Below are 22,351 nucleotides of genomic sequence, written 5' to 3' on the forward strand. Positions count from 1 at the left end.
CTTTTTATAAAATGCTGCAGTTTCAGAGGTGCTTCTGTGTATGCAAATTGTGGGTGGCTACAAATCCACACACAAATAAATGCACTCATCAAAATTGGAGCAATATTCATTATATTTTGTTATATAAAGGCATTTTTATGAAAATATAAAAGGCACTTCTGACGCTGGCAAACAAGAAGAAAAGGTTAAAATGGGAAAAAGACCGGATGATATAAGTTCAATCAGGCCTATAAGGCCAGCATCCTGCACTCATCTCTTCACTGTGCAGAGGAAACTGATGTTTAGCAGGTTCTGTTGAGGACCTGTGAGGGGTCTGTTACTCAGAGACTCTGATTTTCTTGTCCTCTTGCGCAGTTGTGCATCTGGGCCTTCCGTTTCTCTTTCTGTCCCGGTTAGATCCAGTTTGCTCTCTTCTTTCAAGACACCTTTGTATGAAATCAGTTACTTGGCAATCACACACATGAAATTGCATTCAGGGCTTAAAACAATTGACTGAGGACTTATTTTTGGCCATTTTTAAACAAAAATCTAACTTTATGCATGCAACTGTACTAGATAGTGTAGCAATTGACATCCATATATATATTTTAGTTTCAGTAAACAGTACAATTGTTTTCAGCTGTGCTTAATATGAGTTTCTCTCGTACCAAGTTAGCACATTAACATGATTACTTAAGGATGAAGTAACAGTGTGTAAGTACATGGGAATATCAATTTATTTCAAAAACCAAAGTGATTCCACAAATTTGAATGGTAGTGTAGCCCAAGAGACAGTTAATTTAAGTAGCGGTTAAGATTTGTGTCATGTCTAAACAAAGCATAATGATTTACAGATGGAGGCATGGACTCGTTTATGAGTTAAAAGAAGACAGCAACACAGTCCTTCTAACTTGCTTAACTCCACCTTTTTGGGATCATATATTGCTTTCTTTTTGTACAGAACAATATTTAAATATGTGATATGTGATGAGTAAAGTAATTATTACAGGGAAATGAGTATAAAATCATGCATCAAACCAGCTAGTTCATGTATGTTAGCAGTTAGCAAGAAATGACCAAGCTCATTAAAACGTTTTAATATCTGAGAAGAAATGGGTATTACTGACTGATAACCATTCTGTCAAAATATTTTCACCAGTCCCCTAACATCTGCATACACAACTACTTACATAGGATAAAATAAAGACTACGCACACAACTGTTATTACTGCAGCCATCCAATTATCATATTCTGTTCTTATCCAGGTTGATTCACAATATGAGACAATCATGACACTACAATGGGAAAAAAAATGTATGTACAAAATTTGGAGGTCAAAATGGATTGCAGTATTTTTCTCCTTTTATCCAGTCATTGTGACAACTGTGTAATGACTCAACATTTAATATTGTTTGTCTGCCACAGACACACTTGGGCTTGACAGCGAAGCCATTTATATGTTCTCACAGTTTGAGTTTTCATTGTTTGCATGAATGCTAATATGACAAAATAAGGAGATGTATAAATAGGGTATGCATCTGGGAAGAAAAGCATGGTCGCATAATTCAACATGCCAGCAGCGGAACTAAGGACTGTTTAGCATCTTCCAATTTGCACATGCTATGCTGTGGCTTCCTGCAGTGTTGGGATGTCGGGCGAAAAAGGCAGCCAAATTTCTGATGTCATGCGTTTCTATTACAGCGGTCTATTATATGTCCAGACTGTCAGGTGCAGCGGGGTGACACGATGGTGGGAGACATGGGAGACCGCTACTCAAATGGACTGTGTTTAAGTAGAGGATCAAGACAAGCAGCTATCGCTGGGAGAAGGAAATAACTGACACAATATGAGAGTTCACAACAGACAGAAGTAGAAGTTCAAAGGTGCAGCTCCATCCTGTTTTTTCCTCTGGAGAGGAAGCAGCTGTTAAGCAGTGTGGTGGCTTCAGAGACAAACATAAACTATGACATTTTATGCTTTCATTTATCAATGTGTATTATACACACTATTTAGGGTTGTAATGCTTAAGAAGTCAGAGCAATTAATCCACTTGAAGTTTTCAATGTTCAAGATATACATTTTTGAAAGACATTCATCAGGTGTATTTCTCTCAAAGTAAATGAATGTGCTTACAATATAATGATACAGGTAAAATGGATTAAAAAGGAAAAGTCAAAATAATCAAATCATACAGTAAATAAGTGTCATGACATGATCATTGGCAGCCCATTTATGCAACCGAACAATGAACTACTGGGGGGAATTTATATTATGTTATTTATATTATTTTTTGTGGCAGATGGAGAAAGCACTGTCAGTCAAACTTGCTCACCATTGCAAGCTGGCCAACTGTAAAATGAATAAAAAATAATACTTTTGTCACAATTAAAAAAATTGGATATGCTATGTTCTTCGCAAAAACAGATCTTAAATAAAATTTAAAAGAGTTTTGCCCTGCAAATCATTCTTTTAGAACTTATGTTCATAAATTCCCGTCTTCGGTCTCAAGAACAGAGCTGACAAGAGGTCCAACAATATGAGTTAATTTAGCTGCTGCAGCACAATATGCACAGTAAAGTGCTTAGTGTTCATCAGTCCCTTACAGAGTACATATGGTCCCTAAATTGACTTACTGTATATGTACTCTGTTCGAGTCTAATTAACACTGGCATTTTACTGAGTGCTCATGCCTTCCAAAATCCAAACTTATTCATAAAATGAATCATCACATTGCATTTTTATTAAACAAACAAAAAAAGATCTATCGGCCACCTTTCAGGCCTCAGCTTCATAGTCATTTAGACAGATTGACGGACTGTAGTATGCCAGTTATGTGATGTCACTTACAGAAACAATCAGACGTTGAAAAAAATATATACCGTCTCACAGGGTAATACGAGTTGAGAAAATAGGCTAGAAGTGAAGAGTCATAAGGACTAAAGCTTCTAAAATGAGCAGAAGGATGTCTTATTTACAGCTTAACCATTAGCAAGCATTCTAGTCTGCCAATCTACTGTTAGCACAGAGTAGCACATGTACAAACAGTGATCAGTCCTTAAATACAATTGCGTATATCCCAATTAAACATGGATATACGCTTAGTGAGTAATTTATTTGGTAGACCTGTACACCAGCTTGTAAATGTGAATATTTAATCAGGCAATCATGTGGTAGCAACTAAATGACCAAATGTATCAGCAAAAATGTGATCTAAGTGACTTTGACCGTGGAATGATTGTTGGTGGAATGATTGTTGGTGGCAGACAGGGTGGTTTAAGTATCTCAGAAACTGCTTATCTCAATAGTCTCTTGGGTTTGAAGAGAATAGTGCGAAAAAAACACAACAACCAGTGAGCAGCAGTTCTGTGGGCAAAAATATGTTGTTAATGAAAGAGATCAGAGGAGTACTGGTCTCTCTGAACACACAATGTGTCAAACCTCTAAGCGGACAGGCTATAGCAGCAGAAGACCAATAAGTAAAAAAAAAAAAAAAAAAGTCTCAAATACCTAATAAAGTACTCCCTGAGTGTACATGTCTACTGCTGCACTTAACGTTAAAGCACTTTGTTTATGAAATGTGTTATTTTGTTCCCTTCACTGTGGTACATTTACATGACAGCATGTTTCTTATAGCATTGATTCATACTGTACAATATCAATATTTCAACTGTGGTACAGTTCATTTCTATATCTGTACTATTGTTCATCCAGCCTTATGGCTTACAGTATTCGGTCAGCCATTATGGATGAGAGCAACTAAATGAATACATGCAAATGAGTTATACTCATTCCAAAAAATCAGGGAAGGGCAACTTTTAAGATAAAAGAACTTTGAAGAAAAGAGCTCAACTTTATTTATAGGTAACTTACTATCAAAGACAAATTTACCAGAACCTTTCCAGGGACAGACTTTGTCCTCAACATAGGTGAATTAACGCCACTTAAGTGATACTCAAGAGGAATTAGTTACACCATATTTCCTGTAAATTACCAACATAATTTCATTTTCTACTAAAATTATTTTTGTCTCATCAGACTAGAGATTTCTTTTACTCATGCTCTCAAGTGTCCAAGAGGGCTTTCATACGCCCTTTACTCAAGCTTTCATACGCCCTTTACTCAAGCTTTCATACGCCCTTTATTCAAGCTTTCATACGCCCTTTACTCAAGCTTTCATACGCCCTTTACTCAAGCTTCCATCCAGCCACTGTACCATCAAGGCCTGATTTGTGGAGTGCTGCTGAGATGGCCATCAGACTTCAGAATCTTTGTTAGAGTAACCGTTGGGTTCTTGGTCACCTCCATTTTGCCTGGTTACTCAGTTTAGCTGGACGGCCAACTTTAGGAAGAGTCCTGGTGGTTCGAAACTTCTTCCATTTCACAATTATTGAGGCCAATGTGCTCCTGGGAACACTCAAAGCTTTAGAAATGGATTCATAACCATGCCCTGATCTATGCCTTGCCACAATGTTATTGCAGCAGTCTACAGAGAGTTCCTTGGAGTGTGAATGGTGGGACACTTTCTAAATTTCTAAAGTACGCCCAATCAGTTAAATTTGCCACAGGTGGACTCCAATCAAGTGTAGATATCTCAAAGATAATTCAAGAAAATGGGATCCACCTGGCCACAATTTGGAATGCCACAGCAAAGGGTCTGAATATTTAATGTAAATTGTAAATTTTTGATTTTTAAAAAATAAATTAGCAAATATTTCTAAAAACATGTTCACTTCATTGTCATTATGGGTTATTGAGTGTAGATTGATTGGTAAAATTAAATCTACAACACAAGTGTGCAGACAGTGAAGGGGCCACTATATAAATGTGCTTTGAAAACAAATGCACAAGCACTCTTTTCTTGGATAATAGTCTAGATCAAAGTTGGATTGGGTCTGGCCATTTGCAAATCTTTCCACAATTCAGAACCATGCTTGTACACTCCAAACCTTTGCAGTTATAAACTGTTATTTAGAGGAAGGGAGAGATGGGTAGGGATTTTACAAAATGGCTCCTTGCCCCAAAAGGTTAATGCTCTGGAATGATCCCATCAGATAGGGATAAGGAGAGCAGTTATAAAATATTGATTCTCTTGATCACAATTTAACCTAAACTCTAACCCCTCAAACTTTAACATTTTTCTTCACATCAATCTTCAAGGCAGAAACATCAAAACACACCATCTTGATTTATATGTTAGTTGTTGCTGCAAGTGGAGAAATTCTGAAACGCCATACAGCCACAGTACACAAACATAGCCGTGTGGGTTCACCACATACAGGTAGACTTACAGAACACCTTCCCATGGGAACACTGCTAAAACCAAAACATAAGTCAGTCTCAACAAGGATTGTATTCTTATATTCAGACTTAAAATCTAATTTCTGACTTTTTCTTTGATAAACAGGGCACGCATGTTGCCAGTGGGGTGAGAAACTTTGACTAATTACAAGATTTGCCAGTGAGGTAAGAAAATGTAACTTGTCAAGCAAGTAGTAAGTTAAAACAAGTTAAAATGTTCTACTTGGGGACAAAAAATGATTTCTATATGAAATCTTAATGTTAAATCCCATTATTGCATTACATTAATTGGATTTGGCAGATGCTCTTATCCAGAGCGACGTACAGTTGATTAGATTAAGCAGGAGACAATCCTCCCCTGGAGCAATGCAGGGTTAAGGGCCTTGCTCAAGGGCCCAATGGCTGTGTGGAGCTTATTGTGACGACACCAGGATTAGAGCCACCGACCTTGTGGGTCCCAGTCATGCACCTTAACCACTATGCTACAGGCCGCCCATTACATTATTGGCATTTGGCAGACGCTCTTATCCAGAGTGACGTACAGTTTATTAGACTAAGCAGGAGACAATCCTCCCCTGGAGCAATGCAGGGTTAAGGGCCTTGCTCAAGGGCCCAACGGCTGTGCGGATCTTATTATTAAGACAGACGTTTTTGCAGTGAATGTTATGTTGGTGTTAACCTCGCAGTGCTCAGACAGGCTAATTTGCAAGTGTCAATAATCAGATCAAGTACATGATATAACGCAACAAACCCTCAACCAGCACTATAAATAGCATGATGATAACATCCATATAGTTTTCTACCAACTTTAAGGGACTACAATGATCTCTACATTGATGGAGAGGTATACCTCTAATGCATTGATGAGCGTAACATAAGGGGAGAGAACAGCTACCACAGGTTGGGGTGAGGCTTTGAGTGATTGCTGCTGAAAAACAAAGGCCTCCAGCCAGCCAGACATTGCAGCATCATCTGCATTACTTCCAATGCACAAGCGTGCAGCATCTTCTGTTTTCTTATATTAATCATTGCATCTAAAGGAAATTTTTCATTCACAGTTGTATATCACAGGTATTTATTTCTGATGCTGGCTGTATGTCACAAACATGGCAGGATATTCCCCCATCATATCAATCAACCAATACAGGCAGAGGCTTCTCTTGTTGCCTAATAATTCACCAATTTCATCTTTGTAATAGCTGAAAAAATGAACTCTTGAAAAGGATCATTTTAAGTTACACTACAAAACCACCTTTTACATCCACCATTAGCACACATTAAAGGGAATTTCACCCAAGTGCATTGTGATTTATGACCATTATAACAATGACATTCAGGCCTATATCTTGGTTGAAATATTGCATGTTAACTGAAGGCCAAGTAGCCAACTTATTTTATGTAGTGCCATTATGACAGCATATATATAACCAGAAGTAAAGTTTTATTGCTAAAGTATAACATTAACATAACTATCTTTAAAATATTCAAGAAAAGGAAAACATTTAGGAATTGACACCTTGACAATATGACAAGTGAATATGCTACAGAACAAAAACTACTGGTCAATGATGAAATGTTTTTATAAAATATGAACAGAAAAGCAAAAATCTACTTCAGATCTGTTTCTTTGTTTCATAGTCAAGATTACTGAAACAAAGTAAAAATAAAATAAAAAATGCCAAGGAAATAAGTTATATTAACCCTTTTAGTTAACCCATTCCCATAAAAATGCAATTGAGCATTTTACCCATCTGTTTTGCATTAGCTGCAAAGTGGCCTAATATTTTAAAGGTGTGCACCCACTTTCTATTCAGTCTTAGCAACCCCCTTAATTGTCTGGTTTATTGTAATAAATTGCTGTGAATATATTTAAGCAATGAGGCCATAATTCTCTTAAGAGTGGATTTCTAATTTCAGACAAAAAACGTGAACTGTTCTACAATGCGTCTTGGAATCTTGGGTCGAAGAGATTCCCATTACTGGATCAGAACACACAGGAGAAGACACCAAATCATTCTTGTCACTCCAAGTGTTTTCAGGGGAGATAAATGGTTGCCATGCCAACTGCAATTAGCTGACATCTGGCATTTTTAACATTCAATACCATTTATAGAAAACGGGAAACCTGAACATGCAGCACGTTATGTCTCTGCACGGGAAGCCATTCATGAAAGACAGGCAGCATAACCTGTTGCAGGGAGGTGTACAAAATGTTGTCACTTGTACAATATTAAAAGTGATAGATTGTGCTTCTTTCAAAACACAGGCATTTGAGGGCAAGATCTTAGCATTTGAAAATGTACAAGAACTACTTCAGATTCATACAATAGCCCTGACCAAATACCATCAGCCTGTCTAACTGAATCACAATTCATGGAAAAAAAAAAAATGTGTAAATACAATTGAACTAAAAATGGTAGACACACAAAACTAAACAAACATGGCACTTGCTTTTAAAGTGCATGTACATAGCAATATATAATATGGCATCACACCTGTCTTTAATTAATCCACAGAACAGTCGAAGATTAAAACAAGACATTAAGAGTGTGCCGTTTCCAGAGGACAAAGGCTAGCTCATGCTCAATTCTCCCTGCAATTTATTCACTGAGTGGGGAGCCTGACAGCCCAGGGAGGAGGACTTGGGTCAGCGGTCACTTATTGGCACCAAATTAACAACATGTGCTGGTAATTATCAAATTCCTGCAAAGTTATATAATACAATTAAAGGCAACAGCAAATGAAAACAAAATAATTAGGTTCTGACCTTTGCATTTCACTGACGCTTTTAAGAAACAATTTGAGAAAAAAAAGCTTTCATGTTTTAGAGATTTTCTGTTATATCTTAATGCATCATGTTATATAGTTCCTAATATGCTTTTAAAAACTATAAAGCAGAACTATATAAAGATTTTGACATGGTGGACAAGGACAAATGCAGCAACAAGACTGAAAGTAAACAGAAGCAGCCAATCATCTGGTTAGTCCGCATCCATTGCCAGCTAGCTAGCTGACTACACTAACACAGTCCTCAATTTAATCTAGTCAATTAATATGGATAGTTAAAGTTCAATGGATAAAGCCTAATTTCATATTTCATAATTTCAAAATATGGTTACTATTTCTATTATTTTTATTTGTAATGGCAATGGACTACTTTCGAATAGGCCAAAGTATTCAAATCTCTTTAAAATAGTGTTCACACATTTATTGGTCCTAAAGAATATATTAGTTCAGAAATGTATGAAATGTGTAGAAAGAAGATGCAGAGTAAATGCAGATAAAACATCAACCTAATGATACAATACAGGATCGGAATATTTCATAAAATAAAACAATAACCAATCCTTTGCAACAGGCTTTGACCAAAACCTCAATTTATCAAATGAAATGTTACATCATTCTGTTATTTGCTCTTATCAAGTTGCCGAAACGTGTTATTTGTTATTCTTGTCTATGTTGATTAACTGTAGCCTGAAGTTATTTTGTATCAAACAGGTCTTAAAATAATATCTTTAAAAATGCAGCATCTAATTTTGGAAAATTGTCTGCTATTATACCTAATTGTGCGACACAGATGACCTGATGTTATTTTAATGTTGAAAGTTGCACAATGCACGTTTTACGATTTAGCTTATAAAGGACCTCATTTACAAAAGGCACGAGGAGAACTGATAACACCAATGAATGAAGGGGTGTGTGGTAAAATGTCAAAATTGAGAGCACCTCAACAAACGGCCGACAGGTTCCTGAACTCATGTCCGGCTTCAGTTTCCAGGCACTCTTCTCTCTCATTCTCCTCTTCCTGCCGTTTTCTTTCTGTTATGTAAAACACCTCTTCTTTTGCTAGCCTATCAGAAATGAAGAACATTGATTATTTACATCAAGCAAATTATCTGGCTGCATACGGCAGCTCCTGATAGGACAGGATTTATTAAAATATCCCAGTATAGCAGTATTTAGGGAAGTCAAGTGACAGAACATGTAAAAACCAACGGCAAAGGCCCTCACATCTGAAATGCAAATTAATGGCATGTCTGCCATGACATCCCTATAAACAGGAGTGTTCACCATAATCCCAGATGAAACACTGTGGAAGCATGAAAGAGTGCATGTTAAAATGACCCAAAAATGATTACATTAGAAATGCATTGATGAAAAAGAAAAAAAGGATATTTTTAAAATGACTCGACAGAACCCAAAAAATACCTGCAGATAGTGTTTTCCACAAAATAAATGCTTTACTATGCTGCACACACAGACTGATTAACGGCACAAAGCATTAATGCCAACAGGCATCTCGGTTACCAAATCAGAAAATCTTTACAAACAAGATGTTGCATAATTACTGTACACTACACATTCTGAGCAGAGCCTCTTCCCTGACCCCAGTCCCTTCTTCAACCTCTGACACTGCCACATATGGAACATGCCATGCACTTAAAACAGTGGAATCTGACTTACGCTACTTCAGACGGTCACAGACTTCCGTTCCCGTGAATTTTACTTATCTGTATCCAAGAAGGTCATGCACTGCTGAAAAAAACGCTGAGCCACAGCCAACCTCTGCGTTTCTTAACGGGGGGAAAAGTCAGGGGAGGGCCAGTCGGCCTTAATTCCCCTATATTTATTCAGTCACAGGGTGGTATCAGTTGTGAAACTCCAGTCAGCCACTGGTCTGTCTTTAGTTTTTATACTGAAGCTATAAATCTGCCAATTTGCAACCCAGCTGCATGCTCATTAGCCGCGATCCGTGGCGGTTCAGCTCCTTTCTGCTCATTCCACTAATCTCCTGTCCTTACTCCATTTATTTGCCACTTTTGCTGCTGCTCCTCCACAAAATACAGCACTGCCCCTTCTAGGATTAATTGATCATCAATTTAGCTCTAATTTGGACCAAGTCAGGTGGTAAATGGGCCACTTTTGCTTGATTGTTAGTGAAATGTGTGCAAGTACATTGATAAATTTTGATTATTTATCAATTACCACCAAATGAACTAAATCTATTGAATAAATTCCAGCCTGATTGCCATAATAGAGTTTGAAAATATCGCTATTGATAATGATTCTGGCTAATAGTCTTTTCCGGCTGTGGTTGCTGGCTTGTCGGAATGACAACAAAGAATTCATTTTTCATAAAATCAGCTGCGTGTGCATGAGCAGTCCTTCATTAATCAGTTACATTATGGGGCTGCTCCTCAGTAATGTGTGTTGCTTTGCTCAGAAAGCCTAAAACACTTTGTCATATTTTATGTCAATTACCAGTAATTTTAATGTGCTTCCATCAAGGCATATTGTAATAGTTAACATATGCTAAGGTAAGCGCCTTAAGCCTCCTTCAGATGAGTTATATTGCCGTTGCGGTTGTTTAGCGCGGCAGTCGGCAGGATTCAAATAACTAAACGACAGGCTAATGAAAAAATGTCCCTTGATCTTAATTTCTTATTTTCTCCGACTGAGGCACTTATATGAAGGGTGGAGCCGGGCTTGTTTTAAATGGATCTGCCACTGTGTTTTCCCAGAGTTAATGGAAAACCAGCTCTCTGGAAAATAGAAAAAAGAATTAGACCCGACACACATTCAACTACTTTAATACTGTATTTTTGAGCCATGTAGCCAGTACCAGTTGGAATGACAAAAGTAAATTACTGTTGTCATTTTATTAAGGGCATCCACTGTGCTAGGCACCAACTCAAATGTGCAAAATTGCAGGAAAGCCATGCACAGTATTTTTAACTTCCACAGGAAGAGAAGGAAAAGCGTGACAGCGCTTTAGTTTTCTTTGCACTGTGGCTATGGGTCCTGCCCAAGGTCACACTACCAGAAAGGAACACATTCAAAATGCTTCCATGTTGTGTGCAACAGCTCTTCAGAAAAAGAAATCACCAGAACACCGAACAGGAAAAACACGCTAAACAGCCCCTTAAGAAAAGATCTTTAATAAAATGAGTAAATCATATGAGGCCGTAGAATGACTGGGCATGGTCAAATCACATACTGTAGTTTCATTTTCTCAATAGATCTTTAGACAGATTTTGAGATATGAAGTTTTACTTAAAAAATTAATCCCCAGAATGTACACTAAATTTTTATTGTTAATCATGTGTCCTAACATCACAATGAAGTGGCTATTGCTGTATTTGTGAAAGACACGTGATTCCAGTCGGCTGCAATTACATGTGTCAAAGCTACCAAAAGCTAGCCAGAATGAAATATCTAGTTGTTTTATTGGTGGGTGCACATCATCTTAGGGGTGTAAGATTTAACATTTTTGAAATCTATTAACCACCTACCTTGGCCAACTATTGCAATGGGGATCATTTCTAATTAAAGACTGAGCCACAAAGCCATCAATGACACATTGACTCAAACTGATCGTATAAACCTAAATTCTTGTCATGACGTAGCTGATCTAATGCAGTGGAATCATAGTTAATCTGGGTTAAGTTGAATCCACCCTGATGTCTTTAGCATGTCCCATCACAGCACATGTCCATAGTCAGCAATGACAAAGCCAAAGTTTGAACCTGCAGCTATCTGGCCAGCTGAGCCGCAACACAGGGGATGTTGAAAAAATGAAGCCATTGTGGGGCTGATGGGTGAGTAAGAAGGCACTGCTCTAGCGTGTGGATAGGCTGCATGATCTAGTACTGAATCTGGACTGTACCATGGCCATCTGTGGCCAGTGAGAGTATAGCACAATGGCCAATAGGAAGGAGGATTTTGGTCACATCTCGCCCTGCTCCAGCAACCCACTCGGTTCAATCGGCCATAGTCTGCTTGCACAAATGATACATGTAACACCTGTCTCGATGGGACTCTGAACAAGCAGAGGAAAGAAGACATTTTAAATAGTATTACATTCTATTCTATGAGCGAATAAGAAACAAGACAGTGACATCTAAACAGTTTATTTATAACATGAATCTCGGGACCTGGGCCACATATATATCAGAGCTCAGTGGTTAGTCACGACTTTTGCACAGAATTTTCAGAGCAGAATGAAGATTTTCGCATTTAAAACTATTTGTGAAAGGGCTATCCCACATGTAGGCTCGATAGATTTCAAGCAGGCTGTCTGTTCAAACATCTTGGTCTTACAAACCCTTCAGACATGACCAGGAAGGTAAACCAAATTTCAGTAACACATTTTAAATGAAAAAAAGAAATCAAGAAAATAAATTAACCCCTTGCACTATGCACAATTTATAATCCCTTTTCCTAAGAGGGTTACATACAGGAAGTGTCCTATTGATGCTTTGACTTGTGGTAGAACCTATGCACTTTGGATTAAAAGCGTCTGCCAAATGACAAAAATGTAAATGTAAAATGTATTGCAGCTCAGTATCTATGCAAATATAACTGGTGGGATAAGCAGGGAAAAAAGCAGCACCTGTTTCAAAGGACAGTATGTGAGTGTCTGCATTCTTGAATTGACAGAGGCAGTTGAAACACTGATCAGAAACACAATTAGTTCAGTTTTGGAACAGGGGTACTTTAAACATAAATAAATAAATAAAAACCTTAAAAGCATCTGCTACTGTACTTGATGTGTCCAACAGATACTTAAACATGTTTGGCTCAGCCATTTGTACAACTGTGACTGCATGCACTGTGAGCGCATCTCTTGCAGTCTTCTCAAATACATGCACACTTTGCTTATTATACACACGGGTAGTGTTGCAACCCAAGTCATCTGTATGTATGTGTGTGTAAATAATACACAACAGTAGAGACCAGTTTGTTGATTTGGCTGACAATCAAAGAGATGTGTGTGACCATATCCTACATTTCAGAGAGGGGAGGTGTGCTCTAATGAGGGAATGTGTCACATGCTCAACAAATAATCCACCAGAGGGGTATAATGATGGAGCATGTTCCTCTCTCTGTATCAAGCATTAACTGGTGTCTTCTCGGATCATAGTTTGTGGCTTTACATTTTTAGAGGCTTCAAATTAAATTCTATGTTAAAACTGATACAGAAATAAATGTTTTCATCAGCATGCCAAGCAAGCATGGTTTCTGAGAACATATAATACTGATATGTTTTGTTGAGAGACTTAGTTTTTGCAATATATATGTTTAGAATGATCCTATATCGGTCAACTGAGGTGGTAGAAACTAATTTAAATTGTTTTGCAGCTCATATACATGTACCTCACTGTGTGATTGGTTTGCAAGTCATTTCTATGAGCTGTTTTAAACTCCCACCACCCCCTACCACCCTGGCAAAGTTGATCTGTACATCTACTTTTTCTCCTCCCAAGTAAGCCGCAAAAGTCTTTTTGCCGTGAATTAGAAGTTACGCTGAATCCCACTGAAAGGGGCATACATTGACAAACAAATGAAAGTCTTCTAAAACCTGTGCGTGCACACACACACACACACACACACACAATCTAAATACATCTTTTTAAAATAAATTCATCACAAATTTCACAAGAGACCCGTTGCTGGAGTTCAGTATCCCCTGGACGAACATTCAGCACTGAAAAGCAGATGAGGACTTCTGATGGGTTGCATGTGTCAGAATATAGACGTCTATTTGCTGATCAGGTTGATGAGCCATCACCTCTCTACACCGACTGAGGCTTTACTGCAGTTTTCATCGAGCCAGGTGACATTAACTCTGTGGTAAATTTGGCAGTCACCATTACCAAGGCTCATCTGGGGACCCATTTTCAATTTGACCCTAATCAAAATGAAATCAATATAGCATCTACACAAGATAGTGGACAAAAATTAGGGACGTGATGAGTAATCTTCTCTATTCATTCTGTATTCAGAACATACAATATTGAGTTGCCAGGGAAAATAGAGTACGATGTTAAATCTGGACCCTTCTGCTAAAGCATTCTATCTAAAAAAATTCTGTCTTCATAATGGTCCATATTTTTGGCCTTTCAGAATCATTGATTCTAGAAATTAATATCCCCAATGAACCCTTAATAACCACATTCACAAAATAGCTATTGAACTGATTGATTGAAATTGCAGGGGCCAGCCAGAAATGGCAAAACATTGTGTTTGTTTTTAATGGCTGCCAAGCCACTGCCAGAGTAAATAATCCATAACATTTAGGACTACAGTGAAAAAGCATCTCATAAAAAACAAAAACAAACAATGACCTGCTACATAAAACAACAAAGACTATTTTTTGTCAACAAACAGATCGTAAAAAAACTGGATAAAAAGATATAAACATGATTTACCTCCAAAATAATTCAGCCTATTGTAGCTCTGTAAATAGAGTAACAGTTTACTTAATCAGCAAGAAGCCACTGACAATACTGAATCACTGTGAAGTCAAACAGAAGGGAAATAAGGAAGACAACAGAAAACTATTGATCAGAATTTTTTATTTCCCTATTGACAGACAAATGTTTCTCTGCGCCTGGACTACACAACTCTAAGTAAAAAGCATGTTTGGCAAGCATTAATTGGGAGGGTTTAGAGATCTTGTCAAGTCGCCTATTTTGTTTGTAGTTCCTAAAGCCTAAAAACCTATTATTAGCAATCTTTGGGAACTCATTACTGTCAACCAGTAGATTTCCAGCTGTAAATATCAAGATTATTATGAAATGGCAACATTACAAATCCTAATTAACAATCTATGATCTATTATGGAAGGTTTTCTTCCTGTCTATGAATTCTTAAACGTGCAGTCCATATGCAAAGAAATTGTTGTTCCTAGAGGTATGAAACTTTGCAGATGTTTGTATCCTCCCCCACTATTTAAGTTATTGCAATTATACCTGATGGCTGATGGTGGCGCTGTAATGCATCGATTTATGTTTTGGTCTATTACTTCTGAATCACATGGTCTAGAATCTAGAATTCTGCAAACTAGTCTCTGCGTTGTTGGCCCATTTTCACCAAATAGGGCTAGAACAAACGAGGGTAGTCTGAACCTCAATAATTATCCAAACAATATGGCCGGTTGGTGTCAAATTGTGGCCAATATTACTAAAATGGTTATAATTCATGAATGCTTTGTCCAGTCCTCACAAAATATGGTTGACGGGTCCAGGTCATGATTCAAATGTCACATTTTGACCGATAGGTGGCGCTATAACAAGCAAAAACATGTACATGGCTATATTTTTTAAACCACTTGAGCAATCAGGTTGACATTGTGTATACTCTATCTCTCTGACAGTCTCTATAAAGGATATCTCAAAAAACATGGCTGCCATCAGCCAATCATGAATCAGCTGCCATATTACAGGCTTAGCAATGGCTGATCATCATGAAACATGGTGGGTATATTGAACTCTAGACTTGCTACTACTGTGTAAAATTTGGAATCATTTGGCCAGTAGGGGGTACTATATCAATTATGCAGGTTTTCAAAGAATGCATCACTGGCCATGGTTAATGGAAAATCATATAACATATATCATAGGATCCATCTGCTTTATCTAAACAACTTTGCCTGAAGAATCAAAATCTGCAGCCATTTTGATTGATCCTATATTTGTCTTCACAGCTTGAAAATTCATAATTGTTATATTATTATTATTATTATTATTATTAGTAGTAGTAGTAGTAGTAGTATTAGTATTATTAGTATTATTATTACTGACTTTAAACTAACTTGATGAGGCATATTGTGTCCTATTTGGAAAAACAGCAGCTACACCACACATTTCTGAGAGCCAGAATCACACAAAATAACATGTGAAAACTGCAAGACATGATTGCTCCTGAAAGAGTGAGATCAGATTGTCAGAATATTTTGCAGATGCAGTGCCTGTTGTTTCATATTCCTAGCTAAGTGAGGTCTGTCTGAACATGTCTGCTGTTTGAGTATGTGTGTTAAACTTAATAGCGGCCACTTATGCCGGACACATCGGTGATAAATCATTTCTAGTATTTTTTATTCTAGTAAAAGCCTGTGACAACATGATGCTGAAGTCAATTTAACCTTAACACTAACTCAACCATGACTAACTTCAGGTGACATGAACATCAAGCTGCAAGCACAAGATCAAGACATACTTTGACATGTACTAGTTTATTGCATTATATTTAGCTCAATAATATAGCTCACAAATCTTTAGTAACATCATGCATGTGGATCTACCATTGCAAGTTATAGTCAGTCGGGATAGTCTTACACTTCTGTGGTTAGAACACTAGCTATGTAGCTTAGCTAGCTATACATCTAGCAATGCTATGGATTGTATGTCAGCTAACGATGCAACAAGTTTGATAAATGTACAAATTCGGATCATATAACTGGAAAAACTTCAAAATGCTAAATAAATTATGCTAGTTACACAGTTGTTGAGAAGGAATCCGGATTTTCTGTTGCAGCATTGTGCTTGTTCTCTTACCACCTCACTGTAAACCACCTTTACAGGTGAAGCTATGTACTCTCATTCAGTGATTATTTGATTAAACCTCAAGAATAATCAGTGGAATACGCAGTTATTTATGCAATAGCTAATACTTGAGAATGAGTGCCTTAACATGAGATATTGACACCGATGTGCTGCAGCACAGGCACAAGGCTGAAGGCCGAGTGCCGTAGATCAGCACAGCAACACATTAATGAATTTGGACAACTTAAAGAAACAGTTTCAAACTTTTTTAATATTATGTCATTTTAATGATGAACAGAGTGCTTCTGAAGTGTTGCTAGGATTATAAATTAAATAATCTTTATGATATACTTGTGATTTCTCTGATACAGAATGAATCAATGAATGAGCGGAATGGTAACAAGATTTTAGTTAGGAATGCCTTATCTTGAGATAATGGCACTTGGAATGTCTCACAATGTGAGGTTGGAACAAACAAACAAACCTGCCAGAAAATGAAGTTCGGTATTAGGTATTTTCCAACAATAGTTTTAACTATTACGATCAGAAAGGATAAGACTGAGGATAGACTTAAGCTTAGTAAAAGGAGATTTGATCAAGACATTTAAATTAAAGGCATTAACAAAGTGAACTACAGGCGATTCTTCAGACTGAGCTTGGTCAGAAGAACAAGGGGGCATGAATGGAAATTGGCAAAGGATAAATTCCACTCAGATATTAGGATTTTTTTCACAGAGCGGTCACTGGAATAGCTTGCCACCATGTAGTGGAGGCAGAAACACTGAGGGTTTTCAAGACCAGGCTTTATGCAGTGCTAGATACTATTAGGTTTTAGGCAAACTAAGCAGGTACACTTAGTGGTAAGAAAAGACGAGCATTGCTGGGCTGAATGGCCTTTTCTCGCCATTATGTTATGTTATGTTATGTTACGATCAATAAGTTACTTATCATTTCACAATGATTTATTATTTAAATGTTGTGTTATTTAAATGATTTAAATGTATTTATGTTTTTTTTTTTACTGTAGGCTACTCATACATGTGCTATTATGAGTAAATAAATAAATAAATAAATATATAAATAAATAAATACTTGTGCATCCGTCATAGCCACCTAACTGTGAAACTATCACTACTTGCAACATGAACTTGTGGCAATTTAAAAAATCTATATGTTTTACCTAATCCCAAACACAGGTGTACAGATGAGACTACTACACGTGAGCGATGCTAGGCAGAGTAGAGTATCTGCCTGCACAAGCTGCAGCACCACAGCTGGTCTTTCCCACAGTTCAGGGCTGCTGCAGGTACTGCAGGCTGGAGCAATGGTGCTCAATTTATCATGGGGTATAATAGTCATAACAAATGTGAATTAAGCATCAAGCTTAATGTCAAACCATAAATACTATCCATTTTTAACAAAAGAGGATTGTTGTCAAAATGCTGTAGCCATCCATGAAGTATTCTATGCAAAATCAAGTCAATGGGGTCATAAACTATTGTGCTGTGAATGACATTTTATATTGACAGTCTGACGCATGGAACATGCGATTGTTCTGCTGCCAAGTACGTATTTTAGAGCTCAAATAGCAATGTATCCTTTTCAGTAGATTGTGACGTTATATTCAGGGGTTCATTTTCATTCGCTTCACACCAAGTTACTAGACGACAAATGGGAAACATAAACACAATTATTAACAATATAATTGTATGTATATAAATAAAAAACATTTCATTTAAAATATATTATAGTAGGAAATACATCCACAAAAGAAGAATGCATACACTCTATTATATCAGTACAGTTCTTTTAACCATGTAACTATACATTTACATAAACATAATATCTGAACTAAAACCAAAGTGTAGTTATGAAAACATTCAAATCCACTGGCTGGCTCAAATATACATGGTATATTACTTGTGGTTGTTAATTGGTCAATGTGCTTTAGAAAACAGTAATATGACAATTGTGCAAGTAACTCACCAAGGTTGAAGAAGACTTGCTTTCCACATTTTGAATGGAAGGAATGTGGCTTCAGTTGCTCTTCTCTTCTCTGTGTTCTAACTCATCTGCTTTTGTTTTAGGTGCAGACTGCCAGAAGACATATCACCTGGGGTTAAAGCTCTGGTCTAGTGCATTGAATGGTGTTTGGCCCCAGGTTAGGTCTTTATGGCTTTGTGTAACGTGAGTATGGCTGTGATGCAGGAGAACCTCTGCAATGCCTGTGCTGCACTGGTCTGTGCAAATATGCCACTGATGTTATTGATCTCTGAGATCAACATAAAAGGCACTATAAAAATGGCATCTATCATCATTGACATCATCATCATTTACTAAGCTGATCAAGGTGAGTGAATGATTGGTCCAATAGCGACTAAAATAATTGTCAAATACTTCATTGGTGCTGATGTTTCAGGTCATCTTTGCATTCCATATTACATGTCCTTCCCTTGATGGCATTTTAAAGCATATCTAACTTACAGTAAATTATGAACTACATATCCTTGGCAACATTTATACCTGATGAAGTCATTACATTCACCTACTTAACCCTCGTGTTTTAACTCATTGTATGCATTTTGATGGCATTATGGGTAAAACATAATGAACTGATACACTGATACTCTAACAAAGGATTGTTGATCTTAACACTGAAATAGTTGATAGTATCAACTGTAAATACTATCACAGCCTTGTATTGAAGATTTTTGCACTAACTTGACACTGAATTTGTTTGTTAGGCTTTAAAATACGGTAATGCATCATACTCAAAAATCACACAATAAAGAACATTTGAATCTCAGAATGCACATCTAATATTGATTTATTTTATTTATGAAAACTAATATAATTTCATGTAGCATTCTTCAAGGTCCCCTTGATTGAATCCAAAATACTAGCCAGTCAGCACATATGTAATCTGAAGTATTATATACTGTAAATATACAGTGGGCTCCAGAATTATTGGCACCCTTGAATGCACAAAAAAGACCTGTAAACTAAAAAAGTAATACAGTTATTGATATAAGCTTTGTTTTCCAACATGTGTTCAAAATGACTTTTTTTCAAATAATGATTTATTAATGATTCCATTGAGTCATTTTTAAAATGAAAAAAAGGATTTGCCCAAAAACTTGTTTTCAATTATTTCAATTATTGTATCCCCTGGTTTAATACTTTGTGCAAACACCCCTAGCAAAGATGACAGTCATGAGGCTTTTGCAATAATTTGTCATTTGGAGGGATTTATGAACATCCATCCATGTACCATGAACCTTTCATAATCATTGATATCCTTGGGTTTGCACTTATGATCCCCCTCTTCTGTTCTGACTATAGGTTTTTGATGGGATTGAAGTCTAGAGACTGAGATGGACATTGCAGAATAAAAAATATTTTCACTTAGGCACATGTATATGGATTTTGATGTATGTTTGGAGTCATTATCCTGCAGGACAGTGTATCTATAACCAAGACTCAGCTTCCTAGCAGATACTGTATATGGCCAATACGTTTAATGTTGTGCACTTGCATCCTCTTTTTGGCAAGTTTGCAGCCATTCTATATGTTTTACATTTTTATTATCATTGCCCTTACAGTGCTAAGTGGTATGTTTAATGTTGTACCCTTACCAGGCTTGTGATGGTGAATTACCACCAGTCTCTTCTGAATTGACAGTTATTTGCCTTTTCCCATGCTGATGGATGACAAAGGGTACAATACATGCTTGCTACCTCATTTTATGCTCTAGTGAAACAGGAAGTAATTAAATATAGTTAATTTAGAATGAGATTAAATTAACTAAACTTTTATTTCCAATTTCATTTCATTTGATTTTATTCACAATGATTTTGACACCTGTGGCTTTCAGAAAAAAATAGATTACTATATGTATTGAAACAAATGTATGCAGTTTCCCGATATGTTAACAATAGCATGATATGCAGTCTTTTTCCTTTGTTTTAATTTAGGGTGCCAATAATTCTTGAGCCCACTGTATTTATATACATACAGTTACATGTCAAATGCAAAGTGAATAAACAAAGATTATATAACTTTTTTTTTTGTTTTGTTTTTTTTTGGGGGGGGGGGGGTTCTTTCTGTGCATCATTGTGATGGTGGGAAATGCCAATGTGCTAGTATGGTACTGATGAAAGAAAAATGAATGAGCAGTTTAAATTGCAGGCTTGATGCATCTTGTGCAAGTGAATATTTGTTTATATTTATTTTGGGTCAACCTATGAGGTAGGGGCAATATGTGATGTACCACTGTGGTGTATAATTTTGGAATAATTTTGCCATGGCTGAGTCGTGTGTTTTTTCTTATGGATTTATAACTACTGTCTTGGAATAGCATTGTATACTTCTGTGGCCCTATATCGCATTGAAGAGGGGAAACACGTGATTATGTGGCAGGCGTTAAATCAACTGAAAGCACCTGAGTCATTGATGTGGTGTAGTCAAATGTTTGCAAGCAATTAATCAAATTATGCAGAATCTGCAACAAGGCGTAATATGGCATTGCATAGGAATTGTTACACCATCACTCTTTTAATATTTAGCTTGAGGTCAGTTTTTGTCATTACAATTGAGAATTAAGATGTGACAGATCTTGTATTATATCTATCTGTACATTATTTATTTTATGTAAAGGGGAGCTGACAGGTAGCTACTGTGTAAATTATTGTATTTTTAAATAACATTTTTTTTCATAAGAAGTAGATGGTCAAACAATAAAATAAGTTGTTTAAAAACAATCACAAAGTTAATCCCACTGAAGTAATAATTCTAGATACCTCCAAATCAGACGCTCATCTCACAGGTCTTGCATTCTGCTGCATAGTGAAACAAGAATGCCAGTAGAGTATTGAATAGTCAAACCACATGTCAGCTAAGATAAACATTGACTGGCAATAATTAACACGTTGCCCCTCTTCGCCAGTTTGGAGCGACATTGGTGGACATGATGTTGGGCGGTTGTTCACTGACTGGGCTCAACATCAGACAGATGAGAATGAATTTAAACCTTACTCGAGATTCATTTATTGCCACAACGATTCAACATGAGTCAATAATAAATTTGTTCCGATTGATTTAATTAATTATTTCCCCCCATTAGAATGAAAAATAAAATTGACCATTGTACAATGCTCTCCACTTTCGGATACACATAAGATATTATCTGATTTCATAGTGCTATGTTATCCCATTAGCTGTCCATTTGGACGACACGTGATGCTCTGCAAATAATCACTGATGATTATATGGTTCTAATAAGTATGAGTGTGTTTTCATCGCTGACGCAAAAACATATAGTATATGTATTGTTTATGTTAAATTTACAGCAAATAATAACCCTGCACGGGTTACTTATGGAGCCTAATGTTCTTATCCCTCCAGGTTGCATGCATTTATTTTCATGATGAGCATAATGTTGTGAATTATTTTGCTTGAAAGATGTTTTGACTCGTGTATGAACATTTCTCGAATATGGATACACACACATACGCACGCACCCACGCCTGCACACACACACACACACACACACACACACACACACACAGTATACATGCACATAATTTGTGAAAGTAGTGTATTGTTTGCCAGTTTAGTCGAAGTAAAAAGAAAAAAAATCTCTGGAATATTTAAAAACGCAACTGATCGTTTTTAAATATTCATAAGAAATTTTATTTCATAATTCTCTTTCGAATATGCCTGCACAGTTTCACTATATTTGCATTTC

The 22,351-nt window shown here is 36.8% G+C and overlaps 1 long non-coding RNA gene across 1 annotated transcript; it reads right to left on the reverse strand.

Annotated features, from left to right (window-relative positions):
• Window positions 1-234: 234 nt before the first annotated feature.
• LOC133142491 (uncharacterized) lies at window positions 235-9,927 on the reverse strand. Its single transcript, XR_009710187.1, has 3 exons — window positions 9,743-9,927; window positions 9,005-9,129; window positions 235-425 (listed from the first exon to the last, which is right to left on the reverse strand). It is a non-coding gene; the product is annotated as an uncharacterized LOC133142491 (long non-coding RNA).
• Window positions 9,928-22,351: the final 12,424 nt, after the last annotated feature.

This window comes from Conger conger, chromosome 12 (genome assembly GCF_963514075.1).
Source record: "Conger conger chromosome 12, fConCon1.1, whole genome shotgun sequence".
In the NCBI taxonomy this organism is placed as follows: Eukaryota; Metazoa; Chordata; class Actinopteri; order Anguilliformes; family Congridae; genus Conger; species Conger conger.